Source organism: Lissotriton vulgaris, chromosome 3_1 (assembly GCF_964263255.1).
Source record: "Lissotriton vulgaris chromosome 3_1, aLisVul1.2, whole genome shotgun sequence".
NCBI classification, from domain to species: Eukaryota; Metazoa; Chordata; class Amphibia; order Caudata; family Salamandridae; genus Lissotriton; species Lissotriton vulgaris.
In genome coordinates, this window is record NC_141689.1 from 1,761,127,203 (window position 1) to 1,761,151,438 (window position 24,236).

Consider the following 24,236-nt stretch of genomic DNA (forward strand, 5'->3'; position numbering starts at 1 on the left):
AAAAGGAAGTACCCGGACTACGACCAGGACTCCATGGCCCAGTGGACCATAAGCAGAAAGATTGGCAACTGAAACCCAGGGGAGTAGGACCAGATAGATTATGGGACCAGAATTAGAGTGAAGAGAATAAAAACGTGAAAAACTAAGGGCAAGGATCCAGAGGACCAAGGGCTGGGATACCTGGAAATGATTACTAGAAGGACCTGAATTGAAAAGGCCAGGAAGGACTAAGACTGGCAAGATCAGGAGGTCCTGAACAATTAGAACTAGGAAAGACTAGGATGGTTACTGGTAGACCAGAACAAGTTACTGTGGAACCATTAGCACAAGGAACAGGAGGACGAGGAAAATTAGGGCCTAGAGTATCTGAACCACATTTAAGAGGACTATGATGTTCAGTGCAAAGATGACACTGGCCTGTGGTACCAGGAGACATGGATAATCTGAACAGAGACCAGGATCAAAGAAGCCTGGGGGAACAGAGCAAGAAGGACTGGGTAAACTAAAAAGATTAGGATCAGGAGGAACCCTAAAAGGTCTAGGAGGGCCATGAAGATAGGTCCTAGGGGACCAGGGCCCAGAAGACCAAGTGGAGCAGATCAGCCAAAACCAGTACCATGACCAGGGTGAAGAGAATCAGATGTATCTAAGCCAGCCAGGAGGTCTAAGGGGATAGGACAAGTGCAGTCAGGAGGACCAGGACCAAAATAACCAGGAGGAACCATGCTAAGAGAAACAGGGTCAAGAGGGCCAGGACCAATGAGTGCGGTGTTAGCAGGACCAAGAAGACAAAGACCAGAGCTAATAGGTCTAGACCAACCAAAATCAGGAAGACATGGGATAGGAGAGAAAAGTGTACATGGACCAGGACACAGGACACCAAGAAGGCCAACTGAAGCAGGACCTGCAGTACCAGGAATAGGAGGTACAGGGTCAAGAGGAACAAAACTATGAGAACCAGGCAGGACAAGCATGACCAGAAGGCAAGGTTTATGATCACCAGCATGAGAGGACAAGAACAAGAAGTACCAGGAGGAGCAGGGGTCCATAAATATGATGGCTTGAAAGACCAGGTCTAGGAAACCTGAGGCCATAAGAATCCAAGCTATAAGGACTAGGACCAAGGGGTTTGCATCCAATACGCAAAGTATCACGAGAAGACAAGGATTACAATGACCATGAGCAAGAGAACCAAGGCCAGAAGAAAAAAGCCATGGTGGACCAGCTGGATCAGAACCAGAGATCACAATAACCAGAGTCAGTATGTTTAAGAGGACCAGCACACAGAGGACCAGGGGGCCAGGACCAAAGGAAACACGAAGATCAGAGCAAAGAGATAAGGATCTGGTGTATGAGGATCAGAAGGTGAATAACTAGAAAAAAAGAGGGTCAGGACCAGGATGGCTTCAGCCAAGAGAACCAGACCAGAGGTCTAGGTACAGGGTGGACAGGAGGATGAGGAACAAGATGTCAGGGACCACGTGAACCATAACAAGTAGTACAATAACCAATTAGTGTAGAATCATAAGAACAAGAAACAGGAAGATCAGAGCAAGGAGAATCAGGACCAGAACAAGAAGGACTAGGGGTGACAAAGACTGTGGCAGGGAGAACCATGGAAAAAGAATAAACATTTGGGATGAGGGAGTCCAGCACCAGGGTTACCAGGTGGACCAGAGCCAGGAGGAGTAGAGCAAGGAGGACTGGATGAATGATAACCAAGAGGGAATAGAACAGAGCTGAAAGTGTTCCGGGGGAGGTAGGATGTCATGACCAGGGCCCAGAACACAAATAAAGCAGAAAGACCAGCCCATAGGGGTAGCAGGATAAGGGTGAGGAGGATTACGAGGACCAGGCTAGCCAAAGTCAGGAAGATGAAGGGGCTGGACCTTGATTGCCTTGAGGACCAGTGCTAAACATGACCAGGCTTAGGAGAAACCAAATAAAGAGAACCAGGACCAAGAGGGCCAGGGCTATTGGGCGCAGTGCTAGAATGTCCAATAAGACAAGGAACAGGATGATCCAAACCAGGAGGCCAACGAAGCAAAGGACCAGGCCACAGAGGACCAGAATACAAGAAGCCAGGTCCATCAATGGGACCAGGAATTCGATGAACACGGTGAGGAAGATCAGAAGGACCAGGACAAAGAGGCCTGCTTCAACATGATCAGGGAAGGACATGGATTGGGGGGGCCTGGGATGACCAGGATGAGCAGGAGGACTATAATCAAGAGTGCTAGGCATACAAAAGCCAGAACAAGGAGGAGCAAGAATAAGATGATCAAATCCAACGTGCATGAAATGAGGTAGAGAATAAGGACTGTAAGTACCAGCAATCGGAAGACCAGAGCTGTGCAGACCCAAACCAGAGTGAGGAGAACAGGGCATGGAAGGCCAGGAGCAGAGGCTTAGGTAACCAGAACTAAAAAGACAAGAGCTAAGAGGGCCAGGGTAAGGAGGATGAGTGAGGCGACAACCAAGCGAACCAGGAAGTTCAAAGCACAGAGGTGAAGACATGGCCTATCAGGACAAGAAGGATCAAGTTGAGGAGGAAAGGTAGGACCAGGTCAAGTATGACCAAGACCAGGATGACAAGAGTCAGGAGGGCCACGCTGGATGGCAATGGCCCGGATGACCAGGAGGAACAACAAAAAGACCAGTACAAAGAGGATTGGGACAAAGAAAATGAGTTTGTGCAGAACCATGACAACAATGAGCAGGAAGACTTAGAAGACCAGGGCAGGAATTATCATGACATATGGGGAAGAACTTTGAGGACAAGGTAGATCAGGAGCAGGTAGACCAAGGCTATTAGTACCAGGGATCAAAGTGGGCTAGAAGGATCAGAATAAGTGGAAGCAAGAACAGGGCTAGAAGGACCCGAGGACCAGAACTAAAGAGACTAGGACCTGGAGTATTATGTGGAGTAGGAGGGCCAGGACCTTGGTAGCAGGACCAAGGTGTTGAGTATCATCATGCAGACCAGGACAACCAGAGCAAGGTGGGCCAATGTGGCTGGACCAACCGATAATGACAAGGCCCAGGCAGACTCAATAATAAAGCCCAGAACCAGTGGGGCCATGAACATAGATACCAGAGTCCAGAGGATCAGGATGATCCAAGCCTGCAGAACTAAGAGTGCCAGATTCCAAAACATGAGAGCACAAAGGGCCAGGTAGAGCAAAAACTAAAAGATCAGCAGGGCCAGGGTAGGAGGGATCACTTGGATCAGCACTAAGTGGCATGAGCCATGAGTATTAGAAAGGACCAATGCGAGGAATGGCCAGGACTAGGAAGTGCCAGGAAGAAGCAGTGAAAGGAAAGGCTGACCAGAGCAAAATAACGATGGATTAAACCCAGATCGTTGACTGGGGTGAATGTTTTGCCATTGTGCAACATTCCGTCCATCATATTGTGTCTTTGGCATTACAGTAGCCCAACCTACTAAGCACAAAGCACTACACACCTGGAAATTAGAGATTTGGCTTGAGCAGATAGCTTTGGAAAAAGCTTTCAAAGGCTCCGAAGAAGAGCAAAGCAGACCCCATACTACTCCACCAAAACCTTACTAGGAGAGCAACAAAGGAGCTCTGTTTTACTTGTGTTTAGTTTCAGCAAATTTATACTGATCCAATTGGAAATGTTTGTTATGCAGGCTTGAAAGCTAGTAGTAGAGTAAGAGTGATTGTTGGTAAGTGATAAAATCTATTGAGTATTGTCTGCATAGTTGATTACCATGTTCTTACAGGTTTTAATAAGCGAGATCAGTGGCTTGATATGGGCATTGGACAAAATTGGACTGAGTGAAGAGGCCTGTGAGTCTCCATGTAGAATAATTCTGAAACTAGAGCCAAAGGGGGGAAGAGTCACAGCCTAGCAGCAGTTTTGTAGGTATGATTTTGCCCATTTTGACACAAGACCACCAATACCTACTGAGGCTAATCTGGTGAGCACGGTATGGTGGTTCACCGTGTCAAAGACTGCTGACAGGTCGAGGAGGACAAGCACCACCATCTGACTATTGTCAACAATCCTACAAATTTCATCAGTAGCACAGAGTAAATCCGTCTCAGTGCTGGGTCTGATCTAAAGCCAAATTGCTCATCCTCTAACAATGAATAGTCCTCCAAATGGTGGGACTGGATCCTACTAAAATTTTGATGCAAACATTTTATTGGGAATAGGAGGAGAGATATTCATCTATAGTTGGCCTAGATTGTAGGGTCGGCTGAGTCTGGCATTTTTTCACAACGACTTTACTATGGCATTTTTCCAGCATACAGGCACCACACCAAATTTGATAGACTGGTTACAGAGTTGTAGCAGCGGGAGCGAGAATTCGTCCTCCCATTTCTTCCATTGGTTAGGAGGGGCAGGGTCTAAAAGGGATATGAGCCTGATAGACCTAAACAGAATATGACAAGCTTCTGTGGACATTGGATCAAGGCTATCTAACCTCACTTTGGAGATATCAAGAGGCTGTGACATGTCCTTCTGGAGGATGAGAGGGTCAATAATGGTACTGTTGGGGGGAATAGTACAAAGGATGGAAGTGTATTTGTTAGCAAGGGGGATCTTTGACTCCTGAGAGCTCTCCATATCTTTTAAAATCATCCTGATTTTACCCTCAAAGAAAGCTGATAAATCATCACATAGGTTCTATGAAGAAGTTATATCTTTCCTAACACAGGACGGCTTTGAAAGGTCATGAAGTATATCGAAAACCTTTTTACCATTATTTGAGGCAGCCAAGACCAGCCTGCTATAATAATAGGCTTTTGCTTATGTAATGTAATGTATGTATGTAATGTATTGCGATTTATATAGCGCACGTATCACCCAAAGGCATCAAGGCGCTTGCCTTGGGAACCCGTCCCGGCTTTTCCCTGTGAGATAACCCCTATTGGGCATCCCGAAGGTGAAAGCCAGGCATCCCGCAGCGGGTGGGCCGCCGTAGTGGAGATTAAGCAACTATTGCCCAGAGTTGCAGCGTAGGACCCCATGATTAGAATCGGCACCAAGGCGAGAATTATCGAGTCCGTGGACATTTTGGGCTCAGGACCCTGCCGCGTCGGGAATTGAACCCTGGTCCCGGGCCAGACCTCTGCATCAGGGTCTGCCGCTCTAATCAGTGAGCCACACTCCTCCACACGCTTACCTTAATTTATTTTTTATAAACATTTAAAGGAGCCTTCAGGCAAAGTTTGTCTTCATCCTGGTAGTGCCTCCATCATTTCCTTTCGAGTTGCCTACAGACTAACTTAGTCTCCTTTAAAATCGCTTTGTACCACGGAGCAGATAAGACTGGTTGAGGGTTTTGGACCAAGAAGGACAGTACAGTTATGATTTTTCTCTACAAAATTTGGCAGTTGGTCTCTATAGAATTGAAGGAGTTCAGAGTCTTTGGAAAGCCAAAGACAGGCCCTGAACGAGAACTTAGAAGTTTATGCAAAGCTCTATTTTTAGTTCTAGTCATTGTAGTACTCTTATGGTAATCTGCCCTACCCATATGTAGGTAAAAGGTAATCAATGAATGATCTGTCCAGCACAGGGGAGTAGTCTCCTCTACTGATACTAGTCCTGCTGGAGAGAATATAAGGTCAAGAGTATGATCAGCCAGATGGGTGGGGCCTTGCACCAGCTGGTGTAGACTGATGTTTTCGCAGGATCTCTTTAGATCCTTATAAGCTGAGTATAGCTCTGCCTCAGCCAAAAAATTGAAGTCGCCTAACACATAAAATAGGAATAGGCCAGACCCATGTTAGTTAGGGTATCAAGTAAAGAAGGAAGAAATGAGCTTGAGTTGTCTGGAGGCCTATGACAGAGGGCACGTCAAAACACTACCCCTCATCTATAGTCAAGATAGAAAAGTTCCAATGAGGGTTGAAGTCAGCAAAAAGGGTCAGGGGCTTACAAATAGGCACCAAAAGGTTGTGGCAATCAGCATAGAGGATCTCAGTATTAGAAGAGGACATTGATGAACAAAGGAGTGAGTCAGGGAAGTAGCATATAGATGGGCTTGATTGGCCTGAAGAGGGACTATGATAACAAAGGGGTCTGATTGCCAGCTGTGTTAGCACTGAAGAACCAAGGCCAGCTGTGGTAGCTTCAGCACTAGATAAGTGGTATGCAAAGCTCTAAGAGCAAGCTGAAGGATGGTGGAGGTGTGTATACAACAGAAATGTTCGAAAGACCAGCACAGAGGCCCTGAGTGGCAAGAATTGAACAGTAGTCTGTAAAACTCTAGGTTGTCAGAGAAATGTAAAGATGGATGGTGCAGTTTTAAGGCTGAAAGGGGCTGAGAGGGATATAAGAATTGTATGAACAGCACAAATCTTGAAGAAGTGGTCTGAGGGATTACAGGTGAGCTCTGAAGGCTAATAGAAAACCTACAAAGCCAAACAAGATATTCTCAAGAAAACAGTGATGCTTTGAGAGCCAGAACTGGGGATCTGTAATCATTGAGGGGAAATAGACGGTCAGTAATCTGTGAGGGCAAAGGGACTAACAGACTCTTGAGCATCTGTAAGGTTGGGTTTGTAGGAGACAGTGGACAGTGAACGCTTGCAAAAGTAAGTACTTAAGGGGAAAGAAGGCAATGTGATTTATCAAACCATGCAAGGACACTGTGCATGGCCTGAGTGGCTTGATAAATCAGTAGTAATGTAGTGCAAATTGTTACATTGTATTACTCTGCCCCACAGAGGCATTCCATGGGCACTGCGTGGGCGTTTCCATGCACCTCTCATGGATTTTGAAGCATTCCCAGATTTTCCATTACTAATAGACCTGGGAATGCACCAAAATGCTAGGTCTTCCCAGGGGAGGTGTAACGAGTAGACATATTTTTATATCTCCTTGTTACTTCCTCTTTGTATGTGTGCTGCATTCTGCAGGACACATAGAGAGAGGATTATGCCTCAGATTATTGTTTTGTGCAGGAAGGTGCTGCTTCACGTCTGCACAACAAATATTTAGTATCTCTGATATATGAGGGAAGGCTGGTCACAAACGGACATATGTATCAAGCAAATTCACATTCGCAAACGCCGAAATTTGCAGAATTTCAGCGTTTGCGAATGCGCATTTGCGAAATGGTATGTATTAAGGAAAATCTGGTGCAAAATAAGGAATTGCAAAATTTGCGATTCCTTATTTTGCGATTGCATTTAAGGAATCGCAAATTTTGCGATTCCTTAAATGCAATGTATGAAGCAAAAAAAATGTGCAAATTGTCCTTAAGGAATCGCAAATTACCACCAACTTCAAGTTGGTTGGAAGTTGCGAATTCTTTGAAAAATGCAAATGTTTGCATTTTTTAAAGTGCCATGTGAACCACATACATGCCCTCAGGGCATGTATGTGTGCCACATGTGCACCCATGCTTATTTCAGGGGTGCAACAGGGTGTCCTTTAGACACCCCTGCACCCTTAAAATTATTCTCAATTTGCGATTCTCAAATTGCGAATCGCATATTGAGAATAACTTCCCATTCATTCCTATGGGCCTCCTGGCCCATAGGAATGAATGGGAAAGTATTCCTTAATTGCGAATCGCAATTTGCTAATCGCAATTAAGGAATACTAAGAATTCGCAAAAAAATTGCAAATGTGTACATACATCCCAATTTGCGATTCTGAAATAGCGATTTCTAAAAAATAGCTATTTCAGAATCGCAAATCAGGTTGATGATACATATGGCCCAAAGTCCCTTAAAGCAGAATCTACAAATTTGGAGACATTTTCAGAAGCGCTTCTTCTAGAGGACACAATATGCCTGCTGGGTGGGTTGGATCTGTCCTTGTGTATTTTGAGAAGAAGATATCGAACAGGTAATAGTAATTATACTAATAGGTAATTTATAGACCGCGTTGTTGCTCCATCCGGAGTGTTCCCGCACTAGGAATTCAATCTCCAGTACAGACCTATATGACTCACTCAGCAGGCCCTTAAATTTGCCTAAAAAGCCAAAAAGCCAGGTTTTATGTTTTTATGAAAGGCTGGTTCTGAGTTTTCCTGTCTCACAGCCAGAGGCATGGTGTTCCACATTTTAGGAGCGAGAAAGTTAATGGTGCACCCTCCAATAAAGCTTTTTTCTTAATCAGAATAACGGCCTCTAAAGACCTAAGACTTCTGCTGGTTTGATAAGGCTTCACCTGAGAATATAAATATTGAGGTCCTTTTCCATTCAAAACAGAAAGAGGACACTCTTTTGCACAAAGGGAGCAAAATAGTTTGGTGAGGGCTGGTCCCATAGGCGAACGCCTTGAGAGATGGAGCAGCAGAAGTGCTGCTGCATTGTGCATCTTTTAGAAGTTGCTCAGTCTACCTTGTGAGGCTCTGAGATATAACACATTACAATAATCCAGTCTGGACATGACCAGTACCTGAACTCCTGATTTCTGGCGGCTTCAGGCAAAAGGCCCATGATCTTGTTCAATGGTTTTACAAGTCCAAAACATTTTCCTGACTGGAGATCTGGCTGCCAAAGTCCACATTAGTGTCAAACCAGTTGCAGCGGTTCTTCACTTTAGGCTTGGGAGCTGCTATTGATCCAAGATAGTTGCTTTCCTAGGATGAGAACCCCAGTTTTTCCGGCATTAAGTAAAATGCAGCTGTAATCCATCCACTTCACTAGTTCAACCAGGCAAGATCTAAGCTGAGCCGCAGAGGATCCTTCATCTTGAGACAAAGTGATAATAAGCTGTGTGTCATCCGCGTACAACACACTTTTTAAGCCGGTAGTCTTGGAAATTCTCTCCTAAAGTAATAATATTCTTCCCATTTTAGGAGTCCCTTGTCTTTCCATGTTTCCAATATAATAAAGCAAGGAGAAGAGCTCTTTAAAACTAAAGGGAATGGAGCACCCAGATACTATGTAGTAGAAAAGAAAGGTTTCCCTTTAGTGTCGTTTAGCATAAAGGCCAATCACGTCACACTTGTCCACTCACGTAAAGAACACTTCACAGATAGAAAATAATAATAAAGCACTTACAAAGAAAATGACAATAATATTTAAATATATTACAATATTTATTTATCATTAAAAAATAATAATCCCTAATGTACAAGTTCAATAAAATTATACACATAAAAAACGTTTATATAAAAAAAAAGACACAACATATTGGAGAGATTGATCATAAATAACCAGGAGAGATTCAGACAGTTGACTTTGTCTTGATAATGTTAATTCGGATACACTTAGTACAACAGAGGGCATGAGTTTTAATTCCCTATCACCATAAAACTGTTGACGTTTCCGAATTTAACCAAGAATAAAGCGTCAACGCATTTCAGTGGTATTAGATCGATAAGACCACCTTCTTCAGGACAAATTTAATATCTATCTCCTTTTGACTGGTGTCACCTAATTTAAAGTAAAACAAAACATTCATTTACCATTCAATAGTACAAATCAATATCTAGGATCATTTTCACAGGGTTCATAGAATTTCTCAAGCAATTACAATATAAACTAATCAATTCCAAAGTATACAATCACTACATATGCAATAAATCTAGTATGCTCCTCACTACAGACATAATTTGGGCATAATCAGAAGTCGTTTCCTACAAATCCAGATTTTTCTATTACAACAGTACAATCATTGCCACTTCTAATTGTCCGTTATTCTTTGTAAGTGCTCCACTCTTAGGAAAGTTGCGAACAACAACATTGTTCATCCTTCAACAACATCATTCATCCTTCTAAATCAATTGTTTTCAAATTTCATAAACCTTGAAACTCAACCGCGCATTTGCACATGTGTGAAATTCCTCCTCGATTTAATTAAAAAAGTAGGATGGTGCGGTGTCAAAATTAAAAATCTGTGGAGTGTAGCAGAATCAATATTAGTACTCCTACTATAATAGTATTAAACAGTCTTTAAGATAACGGATTCACAACAGGAAATTTTATGCTATGGGCATTAAATTTTCTTAATAGAATATTTATTCTCTAGAACGATTCCCTAGTGCGGTCAAACGGGCCACCTGGAGGTCAACCCTGTCAATCAAAACACAAGTACACAAGATTGTGATACCACAGCTCACCAGCTACCATATGAACTTGAGCCATCTGGACTGTAGATCTCAATTTGCTTAATTTTGTTATTACCTTTTTATTTAATACACAGTGATAATATATTTTCTCCACCGGAAGGGATGTTTCTGTCCCCAAAAGTTCACCTTTATTAAAACACTAGCAGCCCGTCCCGACGTTGTCTGGGTATGAATTGCTGCTGGCCAGTAGTATATTGTTTTGTAGGATTTCGTTTTGATAGCATTTCTTATCTTTGACAGGCTGTGAAACGCTCTGATTCACAGTGCACTGCTGATACACTTAAGAGTGCGCGTTCAGTAGCGTGTGAACTCGAGTTTCCCTACTTTATTTTTCCTTGCAATATTATATAGCGTGAACTCGACAACATGGCATGAGCACAATTTACATTACAGAAGAACACATTCATTTGTGGTAGGCATGGGGAGACAAAGCGATTTGCCTGGAATCACAGGATGTTGAGCTGATGCCGAGATTCGAACGTAGCTCCCCAGCTCCAAAGTTCGCAATTCTAGAACTTGTGGCGGGAGGTGTGTCTAAAAGTGTATGTCGGTGCTGCCCATCAATGAGAGAGACCTGTTCATTTTTCAAATGGGTGGTGAAAAAATATTAGTATGTTGCTGGAGATGTGGGCTGCCTTGCCACCAATGTACTTACCAGGGGAGGGTAAACGCCCATTATTCCGCAACTTTCTTTCCACATACCATCACTCCGCATACTTTCATTACGAAAGTACCATGACTCCGCAATGCCATTATAACGCATTGCATTACATTTTATGGGGCATATTTACAATTACTGGGGCATCCCTGCAAATTAGCAGGGATGCGCCAGTAATTGTGCACCATGCCTCCGCCACCCATGATGCGCCGCATTTACAATGCGGCGCACCATGGGGCAAAAACGGCACAGATGCGTCACGCATCTGTGCCGTAAAGGTATCGCATTGCTGGAATTTCGTCGCATGTGCGACACAGCTCCAGCAATGCTCTGGGGGCCCATTCTACTAATGCTGCGTCAAGCCTTATGCCTTACGCAGGGTTTTGATGTAGCATTGGCCTAAAAGTGACTGAGTGAAATCTTGTAGATTTCACTCAGCCACTTTTAGGAGGCGTTCCTGTGCCGGAATGCCCCCCCCTGCACCAGAACGCCTCCTTAAGGCGCAAGGCTTTACAACGTGACGCATCTCCCAGATGTGTCATGTTGTAAATAGCCCGTACCATGGCGCATCTTTTGCGCCGCTGCTGCATCATAAAAGTGATGCAACAGCGGCGCAAAGGGCTTGTAAATCTGCCCCTAAATGCTTTTACCACGCATACATTTACAACGAAATTAGTTGTAAATGCATGAATGGTAAAAGCATGTTTTTTTTATGTTTGGATAAGGTAAGTATGGGTTTAGGGGTATATGTTTTGAGGTACTGAGGTATATGTTTTGTGGTGTTTGGGTATTTTAAGGGTTCAGGACTAGGTTTGGGTTTTGGGGTACAGGGGTATTTATAGGGTTCAGGGCTAGGTTTGGGTTTTGGGGTACAGGGGTATTTTAGGATTCTGGGGTAGGTTTGGGTTTTGGGGTACAGGGTTATTTTTAGGGTTCAGGGCTAGGTTTGGGTTTGGAGGTACAGGGGTATTTTTAGGGTTCAGTGCTAGGTTTGGGTTTTGGGGTACAAGGGTATTTTAGGGTTTAGGGCTAGGTTTGGGTTTGGGGGTACAGGGGTATTTTTAGGGTTCAGGGCTAGGTTTGGGTTTTGGGGTACAGGGGTATTTTTAGGGTTTAGGGGTAGGTTTGGGTTTTGAGGTACAGGGGTATTTTTAGGGTTTAGGGATAGGTTTGGGATTTGGGGTACAGGGTATATTTATAGGGTTAAGAAGGGTTAGTGTTTAAGGGTGTTGGGGTATTTTAAGGAGTAAGGGTGGGTTATGATTAAGGGGTGCAGGGGTATTTAAAGGGAGCAGGGTGGGATTCGTTTTTAGGGTGTAAAGGGTAATAAAATAAAATAATAAATAAAAATAATATAAATAATGCAATTTAAAATAATAAATGTTTTAATTAAATTAAAAAAATGTGTATATATATTTATATATATATATATATAAATACACATATATACAAACATATATTTGATGTTTTAATAATGTACTTTTACAATGTATATGACTTTACCACACATGCATTTGCGTTCTAATGGCATGCCTGATAAAGTCATATGCATTGTAAATGTCTTTGCGGGGTAATAGTCCTGTGTTATAAAAATTGCGGAGTGATGGTATGCGGGATGTTGGTTTGCAGAATATCATCACATATTCCCGGGGGAGGGAGAGTCCCTTTCTTGCTATTTCCGTGGAGGCGGGCCTTTTGTCCGGATGTGCGTGGCGCGAGGCCTGTGCGCAACAGAAGTGGAAAATCTCCAGTGTGCGCTTCAGGTGCCACCGGAAGTTAAGGCAAGATTACATTTCCTGCACAATGGCCTCTGTTTGCGCTCCTTCCGGCCCTTGGGAATAGCACCATGCCTGACCTCCATACAGCAAAGCAGGTGCACATCACTGGGAGCGCGGGGCAAGCACACCGGGAGCTTGAATGTACAGAACCTGGGAAGAAAAAAACAATGAAATATTGGGCACAACACTCGCTTTTTTTCCCGTAATCCTGTGCCCCGCACACGCCCACGCCCCCAGCACACGCCCACAGCACACGATATGAGACATGGCATGAAGGGCGAAACGTACCACACGCCTCCAGCGCTTGTCACGCCCCCAGCACACGCCCACAGTACAACGCAGACACGCCCACAAGGGACTACTTTGCTGGCACGGTTCTTTTACCTTTTAAATGTATATGGTGGGCGTCTGCATAGCCTATGTCTTTCTGCTGCAACTGCCCTTTCCAATGCTCTATTGGGTGTTGTGATTGGTGCTGTGGTTCCTGAGATTACCCGCCTCAAAGGTTTGGGCTCTCTCTTTATTTATATTAGTATAGATGTATGGGAACCATTTGTAAATAGATTTCATATTCTCAATTTTTAAGAACACGTTAATCAATAAACATTAAAAAATTATTATTATCGTAAAAAGGGCAGGCACTGTCTCACCTTATTTAAATCACAGGGCTCTTATCGTGGTATAGTCCTAATTCTCAGACCGGGGTATGATATAGTCGTGGCTGCGTCCACCGGGACAAATAAATACATAAATTGGGAGAGACCAAAAAGGAGTCATTAATTCTCTGTACTGGCCTCTTGATTTATAAACATGCCTAGTATCAAATCTCCCTATTATTCTTTTATTTTTAGGTTCACTAAACGGTCCACCCAAGGTGCTCGTAATTAACCGTAATACCCCGCTCAATTCTTAAAAATGCCCTGAACCAAACCGATAGCTTCATTTTTAGCGTGGAAACTCTATAGCTTATGTATTAAACCTGGGATAGATCTAATGAGGTACTGTCTAATCCCGCTTACACTGATAGCGACTCAATCAAAGAGAGCGCGCCCGCCCAAACCGTCTCCTTTTTACTACGTCTTGTGCGGTGTCCTCTGCGTTAACACACTTCCCCCTGTCTATTGAAAGCTTGCGAAAACCCTTTATTGTTCCACGTACATTTACATTGACAAAACTCTAAAGGAATCATACCCTTATGCGTTCTGGTCGCCTTAAATGTGCGATCACCATTACTAATATAAGTATTATGTGTGGTTTCGTTGTTATGTTAAAACGATGCCACTCAAGGTTAAAAGGTATTTTAACAGAACTTACAAATGTCTCAATACTAATATTAACAAATCATTCCTCTCTTTCTAAATACGCCAATCTCAAACAAAATCTTTTGCTCTGCTCATGATGAAGATAGTGTTTTAATATAACCCATTTCCATCACATAGATCATAAGGCTTAGTTAGGGGTCATTGATATAGTGCAATTTGTGGGCCTAATGTTAACATCTCTTCACCGCTTTATATATGCGATCATCAACCTTGATACTGGGGTTGTATGTGGTATCGTTATTTATACAGACGATGCCACTTAAGGATAAAAACATTTTTCTGATACTACCAATATCTTGATGCTTGTATTAAGAGTTCCATGCTCTCTTTGTGGATATCATATTATAATCTGTCACAAATGACAATAATATTTTCATGTGACCCATACACCTAAGTTAAAGCCATTATTATGGTACATTTTATTGTGAGCGGTAGTCACATTTATTTCCATTCTAATCTAATTGAACAGTACTCACAATTAATCTCATTAAGGTATTATTGAGGCACGATTCTCATCCAATCCTCCTTGGTATTTAACCCCTTATTGACGGTATCTAGGATTGAGATGTACCACTGCTCTGTTCTTTCTTTTTGTTTCCACATTCCCGCCTCTTTTAGGGCACACAAGTTTTTTCAATCACGTACCAAGAGAATTCAGTATGTGTATGGTTAAATCTAACAAAATGATCAACCAGTGGAGCATTTGCTTTTCTAGTCTTCAGTGGAGAACTATGTTCAAGAAGTCTCAATCTTATCTCTCTTCCTGTCTCTCCGACATAAGCAAGTCCCCAGGGGCATAGCAATAGGTATATTAAATTACTGGCTAATGGAGACCCGGAGGTCTTTTCTAACTTTCGCCAATATTTCTTCTGCCTATTTTTTCCAAAATCCCTGAACACCATGTGAACAAACTGCTAGCGGATTTTGTTAACAGCAACAAGCTACTACACCCCTCTCAATCGGGGTTTAGAAGAGGCCACTCTACTGAGTCCACCCTATGTGGGGTAACTGAAGCGATTTGTAAGGAATTGGACAGTGGTGGCACGGTGGCACTCATTCTTTTAGATTTGAGTGCCGCATTTGACACCATCTCACACAAAACCTTATCTCAGGCCCTGGAGTACATAGGGGTAAGAGGCATAGCATTGGAATGGCTGAAACAATTTCTTTCTCACCGGACTTTCCAGGTCTTTTCCAAAAACAATGCCTCCGATGTCTTGAACTCCCCTTACGGGGTCCCCCAGGGCTCCATACTGAGCCTGCTGCTCTTCAATATTTATGTGACCCCGCTGGCCAAAATAGCAGAGGAAATGGGTCTCACAATATATTCCTATGCGATTGACACACAATTAGTGTTCTCTCTATCAACCACCGACAAGTCCAACACCTTCTCCCTTCGCAGCGGGCTTCTGAGAATGGCAGACTGGCTGCATACCAAGAAATTAAAACTTAATGGGGACAAAACTGATTTGATAATTTTCGGGGAACACAAAGAACTCTGGGGTCCTACTCATTGGCCGACGGAAATGGGCCCTACCCCGGTAGCGGTCCAATCTGCACGTAACCTGGGGATGATAATTGATGAGAAACTGTCTATGCGTGCCCAAACAGCTAAAACTGCCTCAAATTGTTTCGCCATCCTTAGATGGCTGATGAAAATCCTATGGCAACTTCCAGAAGGGGCGCAGAGGACAGTTTTACAGGCCCTCATTGGCTCCAGACTTGACTATGGGAACATCCTATATCTAGGAGCCAATAAAGCTATCATCAATCGACTTCAGGTTGTTCAAAATGTGGCCGCAAGGCTGCTTCTCCATCTTCCGGGGCGAACAAGTGTTGCGGAACATCTTAAGAAATTGCATTGGCTGAAGATAGCCAACAGAGTCAAATTCAAAGCCCTGTGCTATATATTCGGGATTGGCACAGGGGAAGCTCCTGCCTATCTATGTAAGCTGACGCATAAATATCTACCCTCTAGAAACCTTCGGTCAATGCATCAGGCCAAATTTTCTGTCCCTTGATTCAAACGAGCACGATTGGGCTGGCGCTCATTTGCCTACTTGGCCCCGGTTCTGTGGAACCCACTGCCGCTCGAATTGCGTCTTGAATCAAGGTACCTTCAATTCCGAAAGGGCATCAAAACTTGGCTATTTAATCAATAGACTCCACATTCGCCGGGAAACCCTCAGGGTAGTTGTTGCGCCATATAAATGTAATAAATAAATAATAAATACTGCCCCTACAGTTATTTAAGCTTTTGGCTGTCATAGTATAACCATTATGGGTCAATGATTTTGTAACAAGACAGTTCTCATATATAGAGCAGTTACCACATTTGTGGTTTCCTACTGCTTTGTTACCAGTTAATGTACTCTGATTTTCCTGAGTAACTTCCCTGTAGGTGTGTACTAAATTTTTCCGCAGATTATTATTGCGTCTAAAAGCAAAAATAGGTTTGGGTATTTTAGTCTCATTGCCCTCATTCAGAATATTCCAATTGGAATTGATGACATTTTTTAATCTGTTGCTGATGTTTAAAAACTGGCTCACAAACACTAATTTCGAGTCACCTGTTTTCTGCTGTTTCTATTATTAGGGTCCTGATTCAGCATACTATCCCGGTTATAAAACCGGGCACGTTTTAGAGATTGTTTATGAAGTTTCTTGGGGTAGCCCCTGTGTTTTAGTTTACTACTTAAACATTCTGCATGTTTAGAGTAACCCTGGATATTTGTACAGTTCCTCCTCAACCGGAGGAACTGTCCAAACGGGATATTATCATGCTGTGAGCGCGGATGGTAGCTCTTATAATGTAAAAGGGTATTCCTGTCAGTGGGCTTAGTGAAGAGCTCCACCTCCAGAAATCCCTCTACGTCTTTAATCGTAATGTCCAAAAAATGAACCGATAGATTATCGTGTGATATTTGTGGTGAGAATGTGGATTGTGGTCTGAAGTTACTTGGGGAGGAACTGTCTTTTGTGATAGATAGAAAGAAAAGGAAATCTTTATCACGTGATTCCTTATAAAAACCATTACAAAAATATACACTGTAAAACCTTAGTAAAATTCATGATGTGCATGAAAATCCATACAAATCAAAACAATTTCATAGTAAAGTTCCTAAAAAGTGCATAATAAATCGTAAACATTAAACAGTTCCATACTCACAGCAAGAAGTCCATGTAATTGAGATGTTTATTAATTGCTAGAGGTGCAAGAGGAGCGCCCTTACTGCCCTATAGCTTGAGATGGAAACTTTCATTAACAGAAAACTCATGATGCGGTCCCTGTAACCAGAATGCACAATTACTTTGCGTCAGACATTTGCATATGCTGCAGTAAAGGCGTTGTAGGAGTTTTGCTTGTTAAGTGTTCCATCCAACTGGTTTCCACAAGTAATTCAAAAACAAATATATAAGTAGCTCTGTGAATGGGTGCATTAGTGTCTGAGTGGGTGTGTGGCTGGCTGTGTGAATGTCTAAGTGGATGTGTGAGTATCTGAGTGAGCATGTGAGTAGGTTGGTAAGCATCTGTATGGGTCTGCAAATGGGTGTAAGAGTGTTGGAGCAGGTATGTGAGTAACCACATGTGTCTGAGTGGCTCTGGAGTGGAGTGTCTGAGTGAGTCTGTGAGTGGGTGTGTTAATGTTTGACTAGGTCTCTCAGTGGGTATGTTAGTGTCTCCGTTGGGTTGTGAGTGGGTGTGTAATTGTCTCAATGGGTCTCTTAGTGGGTTCCTTACTCTCTGAGTAGGTCTGTGAGTGGGTGCGTGAGTGTCTGAGTAGGTGTGATAGTGGATGCGTCAGTCTCTGAGTGAGTATCTGACTGGGTGCGTGAGTGTCTGAGTGGGTGCGTGAGTCTCTGAGTAAGTCTGTGAATAGGTGCATGAGTGTCTGAGTGGGTCTTGGAGAGGGTGCATGAGTCTCCGAGTGGGTCTGTGAGTGGGTACATGAGTTTCTGAGTGAGTCTGTGAGTGAATGTAAGACTATCTGAATGGGTCTGTGAGTGGATGAGTGAGTGTCTGAGTGGATCTGTGAGTGGGTGTGTGAGTGAACATATAAGTGATTGCATGACTGTCTGAGTGGTCTGCGAGTGGGTGTGTGAGTGTACTGAATAGGGTTGTTAGTTGGTCCGTGTGTCTCAGTGGGTCTGTGAGTGAGTGGGTCTAAGAGTGTGTGCATGGGAATCTCAATTTGGTCTATGAGTGGCTGCATGAGTGCATCTTTGAGTGGGTGCATGAGTCTCTGATTTTGTCTGTGCGTGGGTGTGCAGTTTCTGAGTGGGTGCATTACTGCTTGAGTGGGTGCTTGAGTGTATGATTGCGTCTTTGAGTAGGTGTGTGAGCAGCTGTGTGAGTGCCTCAGTGGGTCTGTGAGTGGGTGCATTGCTGTCTGAATAGCTTTGTGAGTGGGTACATGAGTCTCTGAGTGGGTCTTTGAGTGGGTGTGTGAATATCTGACTGAGTCTATGAGTGGGTGTGTGAGTCTCTGAGTGGGTGTGAATGTGAGTGGGTCTGTGAGTGGCTCCACGAGTGTCTGAGTGGGTCTATGGGTGGGTATGTGAGTGTCTACATGGGTGAGTGAGTGGATGCGTGTCTCTGAATAGGTCTGTGAGTGGAGGCATGAGTCTTTAAGTGGGTATTTTAATAGGTGTGTGAGTGTCTGAGTGGCTCTATGGGTGGGTGCATGAGTATCTCAGTGTGTCTGTGAGTGGCTGCATAAGTATCTGAGTGCATCTGTGAGTAGGTGCATAAGTCTCTGAGTGGGTGTATGAGTGCCTGAGTGGGTGTATTAGTGGGTGTGTGACTGCCTAAGTGGGTGTGTGAGTGGGTGTATGATTTTCTGAGTAGATCTGTGAGTCGGTGTGTGAATAGCTGAATGGGTGTGTGAGAATCTGTGTGTGGATCTGTGAATGGGTGTGTGAGTAACTGAGTATGTGTGAGCATCTGTGTGAGTGTCTGAGTGGGTCTGTGAGTGGGTGTGTGAGTGAGTCTATCACTGGGTGTGTGACTGTCTGAGTGGGTCTGTGAGTAGGTGTACAAGTCTCTGAGTGGGTCTATGAGTGGCTGGGTGAGTGTTGGAGTGGGTCTGTGATTCGGTGCATAAGTGTCTTAGTGAGTATGTAAACGTTTTTTATTTTTTTTTATTTTACAGGCAAATTCAAGAATCTGCCAAGGGAGCACACAAGGGCCAATCTGAGCATTGTGGCTGATTCACATTTCCCTACACATGGAAAAAGAAATCTTTGTGGCGCCTTTTGTTGCCTACAAGGGCTCCCTCAGAGGTACCTCTACCCTGAGCCCTTCTAGTATTGTGTATGATTATTTTTATTCCCCTGGGACTGTTACCCGTAATATAAAATGGAGGCTGCAGCCTGCGTATTCGCAAACTCGTGGCAACAGTATATGTGGAGAATTGCTGAGCATCATGATGGAGTCGCAAACCTTTTCATGTGAAAAAATATAACTTCGGCGCATTTAGTTTCCAATAAGGGGTCCCTCAGATAGCCCTATATTGCACTCACGGGGTCAGAGTGCCTTTACATTGACCCGTTTGTATTAGTTTGCAGATTTATTTTCAGCCTTCCGCAAGCTTGTCCCATTATATAAAATGGCGGCTGCAACTTTCTACTCGGGTTGCGACCAGCCAATCACGGCACTGCTGCTGGTGCGTGGATTCGAACAGCACTTCAATGGATTCATGCCTCTATATATCCAAATGTACTTTTCCTTTAATATAGAAAAAACTACTGAACTGATTTACACCAAATAACAAAAAGGGCTTTTGCCGGACCAAGAGATATCTTTCTGCCAAATTTGGTGTGATCCAATCCAGAGCTTTGGGCTATAGTCATGTTCAAATTCCCTTTGGGAGATTGCATGGGGAAAAAGGATTTTGAGACTCCCTTGTTCTTGGTCCCCGCTTCATAAACCACCTAAAACTTTCAACACAGCAGGTGAACTGAGTGCCGTACTAATGAAAAAAATGTCATGAAGATTCATGAAATGGTACAAAGTTATTGACAAAACAAAAAACGGTTATCCTATGGAAGCTAGGTCCTAACTTTATAACTGTCTACTAGTGTCTGGTGTATATGTATTTTATTTATAAACTATTCAATAAGAAAGTATATTAATTAATTTGGTCATTTAATAAAATATTAAAAATGTTTAACCTCAAAAAACGAAACAAACAATTAATGTTATAACATTTGTACCTTCAATATTATGAAAAATACTGGAATTTAATATTTTATATATATTATTAAATATACTATTCTCACTCTTGTTCATGCAACAGGAGGGAAACTGTTGGACTTCGAAAGGGTTAGATTTACTATTCCTACTCCAGTCTAAGCAACAGTAGGGAAAGTGTTGTGTTTTGGAGGGGTTACATTTACTATGCCCACTCCAGTCTAAGCAACAGTAGAGAATGCATTGGACTTCAGAAGGGTTGGAATTATTATTCCCACTCCAATCTAAGCAACAGTAGTGAAAGCGTTGGACTTCAGAAGGGTTAGAATTACTATTCCTACTCCAATCTAAGCTACAGTAGGGAGAGTATTGGGCTTCAGAGGGGTTAAACTTACTATTCCCACTCCAGTCAGTGAAACAATTGAGAAAGTGTTAGACTTCGGAAGAGTTAAACTAACTATTTTGATTCCAAAGTGTTTGACATAAAAAGTATACATACATTATTATAAAACATATTAAATTATTAACACATTTTAAACACTTATTATAAAACGTTATTAGAGTACACAAAAATATATATTTTTTTAAAAAGTTAACATGTAGTTTAAAAAAGAAATAAAAAAGAAAATTACATATAATATTATCAACTTCAGTAACTACAAAAAATATAACTCAATAATAAATCCTCAATTATCTATTCAATTGAAATTAATAAATAGAAAGAAAAAATACTTTAAAATAACAAATATCATCTCAGAATCAAATTCTCACAAACACTTACCAGAAAAAAATGTAATAAAAAAGACATATAACATCATACATAATTTATTTCCAATTAATAAATTGTATGAATTAATTTAAAAAAGTATTTTCTTAGCAAGCCGTTCACCTAACAATATAACACAGTATTAAACAGAAATGTTTAATAAACACATCAAAATTAAAATACATAATTAAGTACATACAAGGTTACAATAATTAGGAAAGTAAACAATATACATAAGTATTAATATAAAAGAAAACATTTTTCAAAAAAATAACATTAGATTAAAATACATTTATTTTAATTCAACTACTTACCATACTTTCATACAAACTCAACAACTCACAACAAAAATATAATTTAAGTAAATGAGTATGGCGATATTTACATAATTAACAATCAAATAAATAATTAATCAACAGTTAAAAACTTGTTATTAATATTTTCTTATTCTTTAAAAATGTATAAAACTCCCACTTACACCTCTACAAAGCTAATATCCCACTACCAATGTATAACTTAAATAAATAGGTAATAAACTATTTATGTAATTAACAATAAATTTAATAATTCATTCAAAATGAAAAAATAATTTCTACTAAATTGTCATAGCTTAATTAACTTTCCATCCTATACCCCTTTGAACTTGACAACCCGTTACTAAAAAATAGCTTACTGTATCTAATAATAAAACTAAATAAAAAATGTAAATCTTAATTTTAGATTTAAAATATAATATAACACTTAAAAAGTGCATATTTAATAGTCAATGAAAAACAAATTATCAATAAATGTAACATATTTATAATTTAAATAACTGTCCACCCTGCCCTCTGCAAATCAACAACCTTTTATGACATTATTAATCACTAATACCATTACAATAAAGAATTTGTCTCTTAAAATTACAAACTACATTTTTTAACATTATTAACATTTACCCTAACAATACCGACAACTAAATTAAATATAATAAATGAAAGCCAGAAAAATAATTAGAAACCAATATTTTTTACCACTATGTTAATGAAAATGATTTTAAGACAATGATATTCTTAAAAACAATATTAATTATCACAAAATTGATATTCTTGACAATGACATTCACTAACACGATATTTTTGCATCACAATATTTGTATCCAATATTTAGGGGGTCCAATATTTCAAACTCAATATTTTGTCCAAACACCTAAGCCATCATGGCATTGTAAAGAAAATGTGGTCTACCAATTTGCCAGCCAGAATGTTGACTCAACTTCGGGACTACTGGATTTTCCAAGTATTTTTCCCAATTATTTACTTTCTGTGCGAAATCCCATAAATTTCTGATGGTAAGGATGTGCACTAGCCTTCTAATATACGTATTAACAACAATATTATACAATCTGAATAGCAGTGAATTATTAACACCTTATTTTCTCAAATACCGAGAGGAGGTTAGGGGGTCTAGGTGGGGAGTGGCGCTAATGTACAGAGTCTACTGTGAAAAGTATAATCCTCCACCGTGGCAGATTCATAATGGAACAATGTATGAGCATTCTCTACCTGGCCCTTTCATGGAATTTGAGGAGCACACCTACTTCAATAATGGACCAACAAATGCAGCCGCGGATGGTGATGGCACTCCCATATGCCCCACCACATATATATGTACTCCATAAAAATATTGCAAAACTATGTCTCGATGCCTTATAGATTCTTTAGTTCAAGAGCCAACAGTAAAAGGGCAAATTCTAATTGGTGTATGTGTAACATATAACCAGCTACAGATCATTTGAATTCCCACAGTTTGCTAAAGCTATTTTTTCCAAATGTTCTTCAGGGAAATGTGATCCTTGTAGTTTGAGAAATAAAGAGGAAAGAAAATCCATATTTGGCGCTCCGTATGGCGTTCACACTGCAGAGTGAATTGAAGAGGAGATGATGACAAATGTCCTCACTTATAGATGTTGCCATCCACTATAAAACTACAATTCTGGTAATTGTGTTACTGAAAACCGTAACAGTGATGTTACAACCAATTTGGAATGAAATGGGGAGAAGCTTGTGAGCAGTGCTATGTATATAGCGCAAATTCAGGCATTTCAGCACTATGCACTGCCTTGCATTACTTTTTTTAAAAACCACTCAAATCAAGATTTGTGTGACTTTGTAAAACCTAAAATGGATTTTGCAACATATTTGTGCAAAATAAGTTATGCAATCACCGCACAAAATCTTAGTAAATCTGGGCCCAGGTTTTAGCTATGGTTTATAGGCATGGATGTCCCATGCAGAGAAGTGCCATTACTGAATTTTCTCTTGCAGAGATGTCACTTTTGTAAAAATTAAAAAAGAATGTTAAATTTAAAAAAATGCTGGGGCATATTATCAAGGACGGTGTTAAAATTATCGCTGGTTTAGCGGCAGAAAACTGCTGCTAAAGTGGCGATAATGGGCTTGATAATATACCCTGGAGAATTCCAATAAAAGCCCATGTTCACACCAGAACATGGACTTCTATTGGATTTCCCAAGGGCATATTATCAAGCCCATTATCTCCACTTTTGCTGCAGATTTCTGCCGCTAAACCGGCGATAATTTTTAACGCCGTTCTTGATAATATGCCCGTTACTTTCATTCGTATTTAGTAAGAAATTTCGGGGGATATTCTCAATGAAGTGGCGGTGAGGGGCATTAGCCTCCTTGGCCTAATACCTCTCACCGCCACTTCATAAATATGAGGTTGCACCCTATTCTCAAAAAAGTGGTGCAGCCTGGCGTTTGCCCCTGCGATGGCACTAAGTTTCATGACTTAGCGCCAACGCAGGCACCCTTGCACTATATTGCAAGGTTGTCTGTGTGCAGGGGAGGGTTGTTCATGTACAGGAAGGTGCCCCTTCCTGCACAGGAACATTCCTGAAATATCATTTTTTCTTTTTCCATGTGTGCTGCACAAGGCAGCACACATGGAATAACCACAAATGAGGAGAAATGAAGTATTTCTCCTCATTTCTGCAATTTAAGACTAGGATTTTTGTGGTCTTAAGTTCGGCGCTGCTACCTATTATCACCACCCTTGATAATAGGTGGAAGCGTCGATCACAATGGGTATTGCAGTGGAACACCCACCGCAACACCCACTGCACGCCCCTCTCACAATAAATGTAGCGTGAAAGGGGCCTTATTCTCAAGGCAGCGTTAAGCCACTTAGCATGGCTTAAAGCCACGTTGAGTGGTTTAACGCTGCCTTGAGAATAAGGGACTGACCCTATCGCCACGGGAACGACAGAAAAAGGGACAGTCCCGTGGCTTTAGGGGCTTGAGAATGTGCCCCTTCGTTTTTCAGACAATTTGTAAATGTGCGCCAACGTGTTTATATTGTAAGGACGGGGTCGGAGAACGATAATGCTTTGGATTAAGGACAGAAAATAAAATGGAAACTGAGCAAACCCTGCAGGGCTTGAGGAAGATA